At 48.8% G+C, this 12,483-nt stretch overlaps 1 protein-coding gene across 3 annotated transcripts in view; it reads right to left on the reverse strand.

Annotated features, from left to right (window-relative positions):
- The window catches only part of RAPGEF5 (Rap guanine nucleotide exchange factor 5), a 250,077-nt gene that overhangs the window by 183,612 nt on the left and 53,982 nt on the right, over positions 1 to 12,483 (reverse strand). The window lies entirely within an intron of this gene.

Genomic DNA, 12,483 nt, shown 5'->3' on the forward strand with positions numbered 1-12,483 from the left:
AACTCATCCAACCAGTGCTGGGGGTGGTTCCACATCAAAATGGTGACCACCAAGGGCCTGCAGTCCTGACTGGGCCTCCCGCCTCTAGCCCTTGGCCCACAGTCACGTGGGCAGGGTCCTGCAGCGGGCTGCACCCTTGTTGGTCTCAGAGGCAGCATCAAGCTGTTGAGCAGGGGTTTTTTGGGTGGAAGGAACTGGGCTTAAATTCAGCTTGGAATTGGGAGAAGCATCTTGGGGGAGTAGCAGTCTCATGCATGACGATGCCAGGGTAAGTGCTCTGTGCTAACCTGGTTCAGCTGCGACTGGACATAAGGTATGAAAGGGACCTTTCCCTTTGTGGAGCTGGAGAGATCAGTGCCTTGAGAAACGGCTTTTAGCTTACCAAACTTGTCTTGTGACTTGGTTCTCTGAAAGGTCCTGCTGGCCACAGACAGCAACAAGTTAGTGGAGCTCCATTTTTATAGCCCGCTAAGGTGTATTTTGTAAAATTAAGAAATTTTAGTTACAAACGTCTAAAAGAAGAAAAGATGGTGTTTTACTGTATTTCTACTTTTGGCCACTGTACACCCTGAGATTAATTGAGAAGTGGCCACTTAATGGATCTCTGGGTTATGTCACTGCTTTCCAGCTAGACCCAATTTGGGGGGATCTCTAGCAACTCCTCCAACTGGTTTTGGAGTATGTTCTATATCAGACAGAGAGAAGAGAGAAAGGAAGACATCTGCCGGTTCACTCCCCAGATACCTGCAACAGCCAGGAGTGGACCAGGCTGAAGTCAGGAGCCTGGAACTCCCTCTGGGTCTCCCACATGCAGGGCAGGGGCCCAAGCATCAGCAAGAAGCTGGATCAGAAGCAGCGTAACCAGGACTCAGACCAGCACTCTGATAGGGGATGAGGATGTGCCAAGCAGCAGCTTAACCTACTGTGCCACGGTGCTGGCCCCAGGAATGAAATTCCTGAACAGGGGTGCAGAGATGAGATCAATGAATAATGACCTTAGATAAGAATGTGGAACATCCACCGTCCATTTGCACCAGGAGCCAAGCTAGAACCCGACACAGTTAGTGTATTTTGTAAAATTAAGAAATTTTAGTTAGACACAGGTGCAGGCAGGTTGGTAGATTTGGCGAATAAAATATGAGAAAGGTGGTTTTGGGGGTTTGCTTTTTGTTTTTCCTCTCAACGAAATAAAAAAGTCAGGAAAGGGGCCTGCGCTATGGCATAGCAGGTAAAACTGCTGCCTGTGATGCCGGCATCCCATATGGGCACCAGCTTGAGAACCAGCTTCTCCACTTCCGATCCAGCTCCCTGCTAATGCTCCCGGGAAAGCAGTGGAAGATGGCCCAAGTGCTTAGGGCCCTGCACTCATGTGGGAGACCCAGAAGAAGCTCCTGGCTCCTGGCTTCCACCTGGCCCAGCCCTGGCTGCTGTGACCATTTGGGGAGTGAACCAGCAGATGGAAAATCCTCTCTCTGTGTAAGTTCCCTTAAATCCCTAGCTTCCTGAGTATTTTTTTTTTAATCAGGATTAGATATTGAATTTCCTCAAATGCCTTTTTGGTATATGCAGAGTTTTTCATATAATTTTCTTTTAGTCTATGAACACTGTGAATTGCATTGATTGATTGACTTTGCAATGCTGAACCATCCTTGTACACCTGGGATAATCTCTCCTTTTTCATGATGTGTTATGAGGTGTCCTATATTGCTGGGTTCCAAATACTAATATTTATTGAGGAAGATTTTTGTGGCTACACTCCTGTGTCATGTGGGTCTGTTGTTTTCTCTGAACCTGGTCATGATAATGATGGTCTCAGAAAATGAGCTGTGAAGCAATACCTCCTGTTTCATGTTCTAGAAGAGATGGTATAGGAAAGGTTTACTATGTGTGTAAAAGGTCACTGTACATAGGCTGGCCCTGGTGAGATGGTTTTAACCACAAATTCAAATATTTTAAAAGATATAGGACTGTTCAGTTCTTCTCCAGAGATCACAGGTAGTTTTTATCTTTTTTTTAAAAGGTTTATTTATTTATTTATTTGAAAGGCAGAGTTACAGAGAGACAGAAGCAGAGAAAGAGAGAGAGAGAGAGAGATCTTCTATCCATTGGTTCACTGCCCAAATGGCTGCAATGGCCAGAGCTGGGCAGATTTGAAGCCAGGAGCCAAGAGCTTCTTCCAGGTCTCCCATGCAGGTACAGAGGTCTAAGGACTTGGGCCATCTTCTACTGCTTTCCCAGACCATAGCAGAGAGCTGGATCAAAAGTGGAGCAGCGGGGACTTGAACCAGCGTCCATATGGGATGCCAGCACTGCAGGAGGCGGCCTTACCTTACTGGCCACTTTATCTTCTAAATAATTTGTCCACACCACTCAGGTTTTCAGATTTATGATCACAAAGTTGCTCATAAAATTCACGTATTAGTCTTTCAATTCTGAGTCTGGAGTGCTACTCTCACTTGCATTGTGGACACTGCTAATTTACGTATTTCCTGGACAGTCTGAGCTACCACTTTTGTTGTTTTAAAGGCCAGTTTTTAGCTTCGTTTGTTTTTTCTATTTTCCTTTTCACTCACATTGATTCTTTTTGTGATTAATTCCTTCTTTCTGCTTGGTATGGGTTTAATTTGAGCTTCTTTGTCTAGCTGAGATGGAAACTCAGATCACTGAGTTAAGATGTTTATCCTTTTTTAATATAACCATTAAAAGGCATACATTTCCCTTGTAGCAGCTTCCCGTAATTTTGGACATGTGGTATTTTCCTGTTTTGTTTGTAGAGAGTTATTTATTGACTGATGTGTCTGAAAGGCAGAGCTACAGAGACAGGGAGATCTTGTATCCCTTGGTTCACTCCATAAACGGCCGCAACAGCCTCAGCTCAGTCAGGCTGAAGCCGGGAGCCCAGAACTCCATCTGGGTGTCACACATGAGTGGCAGGGGCCCAAGCACTTGGGCCATCCTCCGCCGCCTTCCCAGAAGCATCAGCAGGAAACTAGGAATCAGAAGCTGAACGGCGGGGACTGGAACTGGTACTCAGGTATGGGATGCTGGTGTCACAATGCCAGCCCCTGGCAAGGCATCTTAGTTTTCCTTTCACTTCCATTCCTGAAGTGTGTTTTCCCTGTATGGAATGTTGGGGTGGCAGTTCTTCTCTTCCCACACTTTGAAGATTTTGTTCCACTGTCTTCTTGTCTCCATGGCCTCTGGTGTGAAACCTCCAGTCACCTGAATCACTACCGCTCCTACTGTAGGCAGTGCCATCCTACTCCACCTACTTTCAAGCCTCCCCCACCACCACCCCCCCGGACACACACACAGAGTTTACAAGCTGCCCAGGAGTGTGTTTTGAGTTTATCCTGATTGGGGTTCACCGAGCAGCTTGAGTCTGCAGATCCATCTCTCACTTAGTTTGGGAAACTCTTGGCAATTATTCCTTTAAGTATTTTTCTGTAACAGTCTCACTGTCCTCTCCTGGGATGACAGTCTGTTGGCATCTGAGAAACTGTGGATCAAGTTTCCAAGCCCAATCATCTTTTCCTGTATTTCTCTCTTTGTTCTCATGTGGAATAATTTCCATTCATCTACCTTCAGATGACTTCCACTTTGCCTCTGAGCTCATCTAATATCTTTTTAACTTACCATATCTTTCATTTCTAACATCTCATTTGGTTCTTTTTAAAGTTTGCTATTTCTTGATAAATAAAGAACATTTATCTTTCTATTCATTTTTAATGGGTTTACCTTTACCTGATGGAGCACAGTTAAGACAGCTGTTGTCAAGTCTTTAATATTTCCAGTATCTGGGTGGGCAGTAGGCCTGGTGGTGGAGGCACCAGGTAAGATGTCCACATCCTACTTGGTATCTAGCCAGTTTCCTGCTAATGTGGATTGTGAGAGGTGGCAGTGATGGCCTCAGTAATTTGGTTCCTACCTGGACTGACTTCCTGGCTCATATTTTGGCCTGGTCAGCCATGGCTGTTGTGGGCATCTGGAGAGTAAACCCCTGGATGGGAGATTTCTATCACTGTTTCTCTTTGTCTCTCAAGTAAATAAGTAACAGATTAAAAAAAAAATCCACTTTGTGGGTGATCTCAGGGCTGACATCTGTTGTGTCTTTCCCTTTGACAGCTAGTCATATTTTCCTGGTTATTCTGTGTCAAGTCATTTTGATCTGCATCCCAGCCATTTGGAATATAACCTTGTATAGCCTCCATGATGCCAGTGTTAGTCCAGTTTCCAAGGCCTTTTCTGGGCCACTGTGGACCTGCCCCACTGGGGAACAGCTCAGGAGTGAACCCACGTGTATGCTATTCATCGCAAAATTAACCAACCCCTTTCTCTACCTCCTTCCTCTCCAGGATCCCTCTACACTCCCCCACTCGCAAGGGCCACTTGGCCCAAAGCCCCTCCAAGGCGTCACTTCTCAGAGGTCTCAGGTAGTTCTTATTTTGTATTCCATCTGGAGGCTTTAGTTGCCTTCAGTAGAAGAGACAGGATGGAGTAGGCTTACTCCTCCTTGGCCTGAATTTGAAGCCCTATCACTAGCTTGTGACCATCTTGCCACATTCAACTTCTCAGAAACAAGAGGCCAAAAAAGTTAAGGTTTTAAAGGGAAAAAGAATTAAGTGTTTGTAAACTGAAAATATGTGTGTTTCATAGCTCTATTCTTATTTATCTGTTCATTTAAAAGGCAGAGAGAAAGAGAAAAGAGAGAGAGAGGAGAGAGAGAGAGAGACATTGTCCATCTACTGGTTCACTCCTCAAATGCCTGCCACAGGCAGGAGTTGGCCAGGCCAAAGCTAAGAGCTAGGAACTCAATCCAGTCTCCCCTATGGGGGGCGGTGACCCAAGTACTGGAGCCATCACCTGCTGCCTGCCAGGGTGTGCATGAGCAGCAACCTGGAATCTGGGGCACAGCCAGGACTCAAACCCAGGCCCTCTAACGTGGGATGTAGGCACCCCAAGCGGCAGCTTCATTGTGGTCCCCAAAGCCCACAACCCTCCTTGCTAGTCTTTAACATAATCAGAAACAAGGGAGGAGTTGTAATAACAGAAACTGATTTTCCATAGCTTCAAAGATCCGAGCATTCTGCCGAGTGGCCACCTATGCTCAGTGCCTTTAGAAGTGTGTAGAACAAGAGGACCTCACTTTGCAGAAGAGGTTTTTGTTTTGCCTGCGGCCTCAGACCTCCCCGACCTCTCTGTAGCCTTTGTGGCACGCCGCTGCCCTCCTTGTTCTCTGCACGCACCGACCTCATCCCATTCAGTCCCTGAAGGCCTTATAGCATTTACAGATCTTCACACCCCATGCAGGCCAAGCACAGGACTCGCCTCCACACACAGCTGCTGCTGAGTAGACGCCTCCGGGCTGAGTTATCCGACAGAGGGCTGCTGACGAGTACCTATCCCTTCCCTGCCCCTCTGTGTCTTGTCCCTTTCCCTCACCTAAGAACTAAGAGGAGCACATTCGGTTACCCTGGAAATCCCTCTGGATCTAAATGCTCCTGAAGCCAAATCTGCGGAATTTTCAGAGGTGTCAGCCAACAGGTGGCAGATACCACGCTTGGTGAAATCTTCCTTGTGTGGTGGTTCTACCACTCAGGTCAGGATGGGTGCAGTGAGGGGCCACGCCAGCAGAGGCCACGTGGCTGTACTGGGGGTGTCAGCTTGGGACCAGCAAGCTTGATCCAGACAAGGAAGATGCAGACCAGCCCCAGGCTCCAGCAGCTGATGCCAAGAGACTACCGGGACCAGTCACACCTCCGGGGTCACCAGGGAGCTGGCTGCCCAGCCACCAGGCAAGACCAGGGAGGACAAGAGAGTGTCCACTCTGACATGACAGCCTTCTGAGTCCTCTGCCAAGGCCCCGGGGCCCACAGCACCTACAAAGTACAGAGAGGTCGTGGTGGGGGGGGGGGGGAGCCGGGAGAGACACAGACAGACAGCCCCCTTCCAAAGATATGCCTGATGGTTATCCAAAGGCTCTTCTCAAATCACAGTAACTTGAAAAGCTGAATTAAAAATAATTTTAAGGCCGGCGCCGCGGCTCACTAGGCTAATCCTCCACCTTGAGGCGCCGGCACACCGGGTTCTAGTCCCGGTCGGGGAGCTGGATTCTGTCCCGGTTGCCCCTCTTCCAGGCCAGCTCTCTGTTGTAGCCAGGGAGTGCAATGGAGGATGGCCCAAGTACTTGGGCCCTGCACCCCAGGGGAGACCAGGATAAGTACCTGGCTCCTGCCATCGGATCAGCGCGGTGCGCCGGCCACAGCGTGCCAGCTGTGGCGGCCATTGGAGGGTGAACCAACGGCAAAGGAAAACCTTTCTCTCTGTCTCTCTCTCTCACTGTCCACTCTGCCTGTCAAAAAAAAAAAAAAAAGTTTATAAAAAATAATTTTAAGCCCTCCTAATTTTTTAATAAAACAGAATAATCTTGGTAGATTAACCTAAACCTGTGCTTCTTTGCCTTCTTTCTTGGCTACCCCCTCAGGGTGGACACTCATACAGAGAACACACACCAGATCACGCAGTGAACAACAGAGCAGCCACGTTTTCCTTCCCACATCTGCGTGCAGCACACACTAAACATCAGCAATCTCCCACAAGTGTCTTTTAACAACTCTGAAACTGGTAGGGTGTCGTTTTCAACACTGGGAGGTCCCAGCCTCCATCTAAACAGGGCCCTACCAGGCCTGTCAAGCTGGGAGCTGTTGTCACGTCCAGGGCACCGGAACAGTCAAGGCTGCCCGTGAACTGAAGTCTCCAACAAGCTGGTTTAGAGAGAAACATCTTGTGGATGCTGAAGGAATTATCAGGCGGTCTTTCTCTATTTTGTTAGTCCATCATTTCTTACCTCCTCCAACGAGAGAGAGAGAGAGAGAGAGAGAGAGAGAGAGAGAGAGATGCGTGTTCTGGAAACACAGATTTGGCCTGCAGCCTGAATTGTATACCAAGTTCTTTTTTTCCCAGAAAGCACCATGGACAACCAACGCACTGCCTTCCTTGGACTGATTTGCTCAGATTGGAGATAAAGCTCCTTTTCCCACAACAGGAATTCTGTCCCCTCCAATGAGCCTGGTCACGGGCAGCCGCCTCATTTTCTGTCCCTGGGTTCAATGAGAAAACCTCTTAGTGACTTTCCTGTCTAGAAATGGACAGAACAGAACTGTGTTTCTACCAAGACATTACATGATTTCCTTGCTCTATTCTAAAGACACTTAGAGAGAAGGCAGAGGAGAGGGGCCTTGTACAGAACAGCTTGCACATGTCAGAAAGGTTACTAATGGGACCATGGGCTGAGCTTCTAGCTCGTGACTGGACTCTGCAAGGAGGAACAGGACCTCAGAGGCCATGTTAGCAGGACGCACAGAAATGAAACAAGGCGTGGCTAGGAATCTCATGAAAGAACGGAACTTTTTTAATACACACAGAGACAGGGCAGGAAGTGACTGGCAGCAGGAGCAGAGTGGACCAGGCTGGGTGGATGTGTGTGGTCAAGGCAGGCCTGGGGCTCCCCCTGGAGGGCTGGGTAGAATTTGACTGACAAGGAAAGAGCAAGCGGTCTAAGGTGGCATTAGGGAATGAATGGGAGGAGGCTGCAGACAGAGCGGAACCTGGGACGGGTCAGAGGCCTGGGACCACAGCGGGGCTGTGACAACACAACCCTACAGACAGAGTAGAACCTGGGACGGGTCACAGGCCTGGGACCACAGTGGGGCTGTGACAACACAACTGGAAAAGGATGTCATCCCTAGGATTACCTCAGTTCACTGATTCAGACCTGAGTTCACTGCAAGTCAGGATAACCCAGAGCTTGGCTTTGGAAAACGTGACCTGAACCTTCTACCATGGAATAGAAGCTGTCTTGCCACTCAGGTACAGAAAAGCAAAAAGACACACACACTCTCTCTCTAGGAGAGATGTATGGTAGCTCAGTAATTTTTTTTTAAGATGTATTTATTTAAAAGAAAGAATCACATAGAGATCTTTCATCTGCTGGTTCACTCTCCCAAATGGCCTCAATGACCAGGGCTGGGCCAGGCCAAAGCCAGGAGCCGGGTGCTTTCTCTGGGTCTTCCACATAGGGGAAGGGGCCCAAGTACCTGGGCCATCTTCCCACTAGCAGGGAGTCAGATTGGAAGTGGAGTAAATGAGACAGGAGCCGGTGGCCACACAGAATGCTGACAGCTGTCTCACCTGCCATGCCACCATTCCTGCTTCAATTTTATATTTTTAAAAGATTTTTATTGGGGCTGGCATTGTGGTGTAGTGGGTAAAGCCACCTATGTGACGATGGCATCCCATAAGGTTACCGGTTCAATTCCTGGCTGCTCTGCTTCTGATACAGTTCTGTCTGGCCTGGGAAAACCAGTGGAAGATGGTCCAAGTGCTTGGGCCCTTGCCACTCACATGAGAGACCGGATCTTTGGCCTGGCCCAGCCCTGGTGGTTGCAGCCATCCGGGGAATGAACCAGTGGATGGAGGATATCTCTCTCTGTCACTCTGTCTCTCTCTCTGTAACTGGCTTTCAAAATAAACATTTCAAAAAGAAAAAAAAATTAATTTATTTTCATTTTATCTGAAAGACATAGAGACAGAGATTCTCCACATATGGTTCACCCCTATAAATGCCCATAATGCCCTAGGCTGGGCCAGGTGGAAGCCAGGAGCCCAGAACTCCACTTGGATCTCCTATGCGAGTGGCAGAGACCCAGCTACTGGCACTATCACCACTGTCTCCCAGGACACGAATGAGCAGGAAGCTGGATCAGAAGCAGAGGAACCAGGACTGGAACCAGGCATCCCGAGTGGTGACTCCACTGCTGCGCCAGGCGCTCACCCCAGTAATTTTTATCTCTCCTTGAAAAGGATTTATTTTTCATTCGTATATAAAAGTGGTACACATTTCTGTGATTTTCAATATACCGTGTAATGCTCAAATCAAGGTAAACACACCTATCTCCTTAAATATCAACAACATTTCTTTATGGTGAAAATATTCAAAACCCTTTCTCCTAGCATAAACCTCTATAAGGTAGATGATAGTTAGCCATGGTCAACCTGCTGTGTGGTAGAACAGAACTTCCTGCTGCTATTCAACTGTAACTTAGGTGCCTCAATCAACCTTTCCCCAGCCCTCTCTCTCCTTTTACACCTGAAAAGCACCCATCTTTTTATATTTAGTCCCTATAACAAGGGGCATCCCGGTTCATGGGACCACATCAACCACTTGCCCACAGGACCCGCTAACCACTCCCAAATGCCAACCAAAGAACCTGCTGACAAATACCGCGGTGAGGTTCAGTTGCCCAGCCGGCCATCTGTGTCCACACTGATCCGAGTTGTTTGCAATTAATACTGGGGCCCGAACCATAGAGACACTTTGACTTTGAAGAACTGGCAGAGGCTCTGACCTCCCTATGAAAAGGCTGTGTCACTCCCCGCAGTGCACAGTGCTTTCTGGGCAGGGTGAGAGATGTGGAGTTGAGCCACCTGGAATGTTTGCACAATTCTCACTGCCCGTGTGCCCCTGCTCACCTGGGTCTGCCCATGGGACTGCAAACGGTGAGCAGAGCTGCTGGAGAGGGCCTGGCCCCTAGTCACAGCCACCGCTGGTTAAAAGCACATCACCGGTGTAGCCTAGCAGTTGAGACGCCACTTGGGATGCCGGCATGCTGCTTCAGAGAGCCTGGATTTCAGTCTGAGTTCTACTTCCAGTTCCAGCTTCCTGCTAACGTGGACCCCAGGAGGCAGCGGGGGAACCACTCAAATAGCTGGGTCCCTGCCACCGATGCGGGAGGTGCAGACAGAGTTTCTGGCTCCTGACTCAGCCTGGCCCAGCCTCCACTGTTGTGGGCATTTTGGAAGTGAACCTATGGATGGCAGCCTTCCTTCCTATCCCTTCTCTCTCTGCCTCTCAAAAAGCAAATAAACAAGCAGAAACTAAAGTAAACACATGCTGACACTTCTTAGAAAACTTGCTAAAATGTATGGAAATACTTTTCTCAGGATGCTCCTAACCTGTATTATATAATATTGATTCATTCATTTTATGTGAAAGGCAGAGGCAAAGACAAGTAGACGGAGAGAGCTCGCCAAGCTGCTGGTTTATCCCCTCAAGTGTGACAGAAATCTACGGCCAGGCCGGGCCAACCTCAAGAGCCTGGAAGTCAAGCTGGGTCTCCTAGCATTAGCAGGACACTGGAATGCAGGACGGGGCTGGGCCTCAAACCCCAGCACTCTGATTTGGCGTGTGGGCCTCCCAAGTGGTGGCGGAACCATCGTGCCCAGTGTCTGCCCTGTAACCATGTTCAGTGCATATTATAACAAAGAGCATTGTCCATAGTGAGAATGAGCCATGTGTTAGTCAGCTTTTTGTTACCATAATTAGCTACTGGGCAGCTCACTTCCAAGAAGAGAACAGGTTTATTGAGCTCACAGTTTGGAAGGTTCAAGTCCAAGACCAGTGGCCCCATGGGTTGGGCTGCTGTGAGTGTAGTGGATGATAATGACCCTGGACGCCGAGAAGGGACCACACAGTGAGCCAGGAAGTACAGAAAGTGGCTGGGACAAACTCACCCTTTTATTACCAACCCTCTTGTGGGAATGACCTTCAAGGGCAAACCTCAAATCAACCCTGGATGTCCTACTAGTCCCACCCCTAAACATCACGACAGGATTAAGTCTGCACCCTCTCAGGGCCACTGACTTGTGCCTTTGGGGCTCATCATCTGTGTGATTCAGGGACCCAATCATATCCCAGCTGTAGCAAATGACACTTGAACTTTTGCTTTACCATGCAAGGCCTGACAAATGGTGGCAGTGGGAAGGCATAACCGTCTTGGAGCTCAGCCCAACACACCCATGGCTTCTGCTCCTCAGTCCTCCATCGGGACACGAGTATGAGTCCAGAACGTGGGAGGGCATACTGCAGCAGGTGCGATGGGCACAGGGCTCAGTGCTCAGATCCAAATCCAGATCCAAACACTGAGATGCTACCTGCCTCAGTTTCTTCACTCACTATAGAGAAATGATAATAGCACCTGTCTCACAGAATTCATCTGAAAGTGGAATAATGAATATAAAACATTGAGTACAGTGCCTGCCATAAAATCTATGTTCTACAATCAATCAACCCTCCTATTAGCACACTGTCACATTCAAAACAGTTGGTCTTTTTTTTTTTTTTTGGACAGGCAGAGTGGACAAAGAGAGAAAGGTCTTCCTTTTTTCCATTGGTTCACCCTCCAATGGCCACTGCTGCCAGCATGCTGCGGCTGGTGCACCACGCTGATCTGAAGCCAGGAGCCAGGTGCTTCTCCTGGTCTCCCATGCGGGTACAGGGCCCAAGCACTTGGGCCATCCTCTACTGCCTTCCCGGGCCACAGCAGAGAGCTGGACTGGAAGAGGAGCAACCAGGACAGAATCTGGTGCCCCGACTGGGACTAGAACCCGGGGAGCCGGTGCCACAGGCAGAGAATTAGCCTATTGAGCCATGGCACCGGCCCAACAGTTGGTCTTAACTGTTCAGTATATTCATTTTTTAACCAGTAGGAATGACTTAGGTTTGTCAACGGTTATAAAGAGGTTTTTCTTTCTGAACCTAAGTATTTAACAAATTATTTATTTAAGATTATATATTTAGCTGAGTCATGGAGGGAGAGGAAGAGAGAGAGAGAAAGAAAGAGAGAGAGAGAGAGAGAGATCGATCTTCCATCTGCTGGTTCACTCCCCAAATGGCCACAGCAGCTGGGGCTGTGCCAGGCTGAAGCCAGGTGCCCAGAGCTTCCTCCAGGTCCCCCACGTGGGTGCAGGGGCTCAAGCACTTGGGCCCTTGTCGGCTGCTCTTCCCAGGCCATTAGCATGGAGCTGGATTGGGAATGGAGCAGCTGGAACTGGAACTAGCACCCATATGGGATGCCAGCATCGCAGGTGGTGGCTTTACCCACTATGCCACAACGCCAGCCCCTATTTATTTATTTAATTTGAGCGGCAAAGAGACAAAGACAGACAGAACTCCCATCTGTGGGTGCACTCCCCAAAGGCTAGTAAGAGCTGGGGCCAGACCAGGCCAAAGCCAGGAGCCTGGAACTCAGTCTATGTTTCCTACATGGGAGGCAGAGAACCAACTACCTGAACCATCACTGCTGCCTCCCAGGGTCTGCATGAGCAGGAAGCTGGAGTCAGGGGCAGAGCTGGGACTCGAACCCAGGCACCGTGAAACCGGATGTCCCAACTGCCAGACCAGATGCCTGCCCTGAGACTACTTTCTCACCTCGGCAAACAGGCCCTGCTGCTGTCACAGGACTCCCGGAGTGAACAACATGGGCAAGTCTTTTGAAAACTCCAGTGTTTTCCACATGCAAAAAGTTTTTAACTACAATTTTTACTCGTTAACTCATGATTTGGAAATAAGCTTGCCACTCCTGCCCTGGGTTAACAAAAGCATGTCAAGGTCAAGATGCCTGGTCCCCAGGCCCGTTCCCAGGC

This window comes from Oryctolagus cuniculus, chromosome 16 (genome assembly GCF_051225735.1).
Source record: "Oryctolagus cuniculus isolate XC-2025 breed Fujian yellow rabbit chromosome 16, ASM5122573v1, whole genome shotgun sequence".
Classification (NCBI taxonomy): Eukaryota; Metazoa; Chordata; class Mammalia; order Lagomorpha; family Leporidae; genus Oryctolagus; species Oryctolagus cuniculus.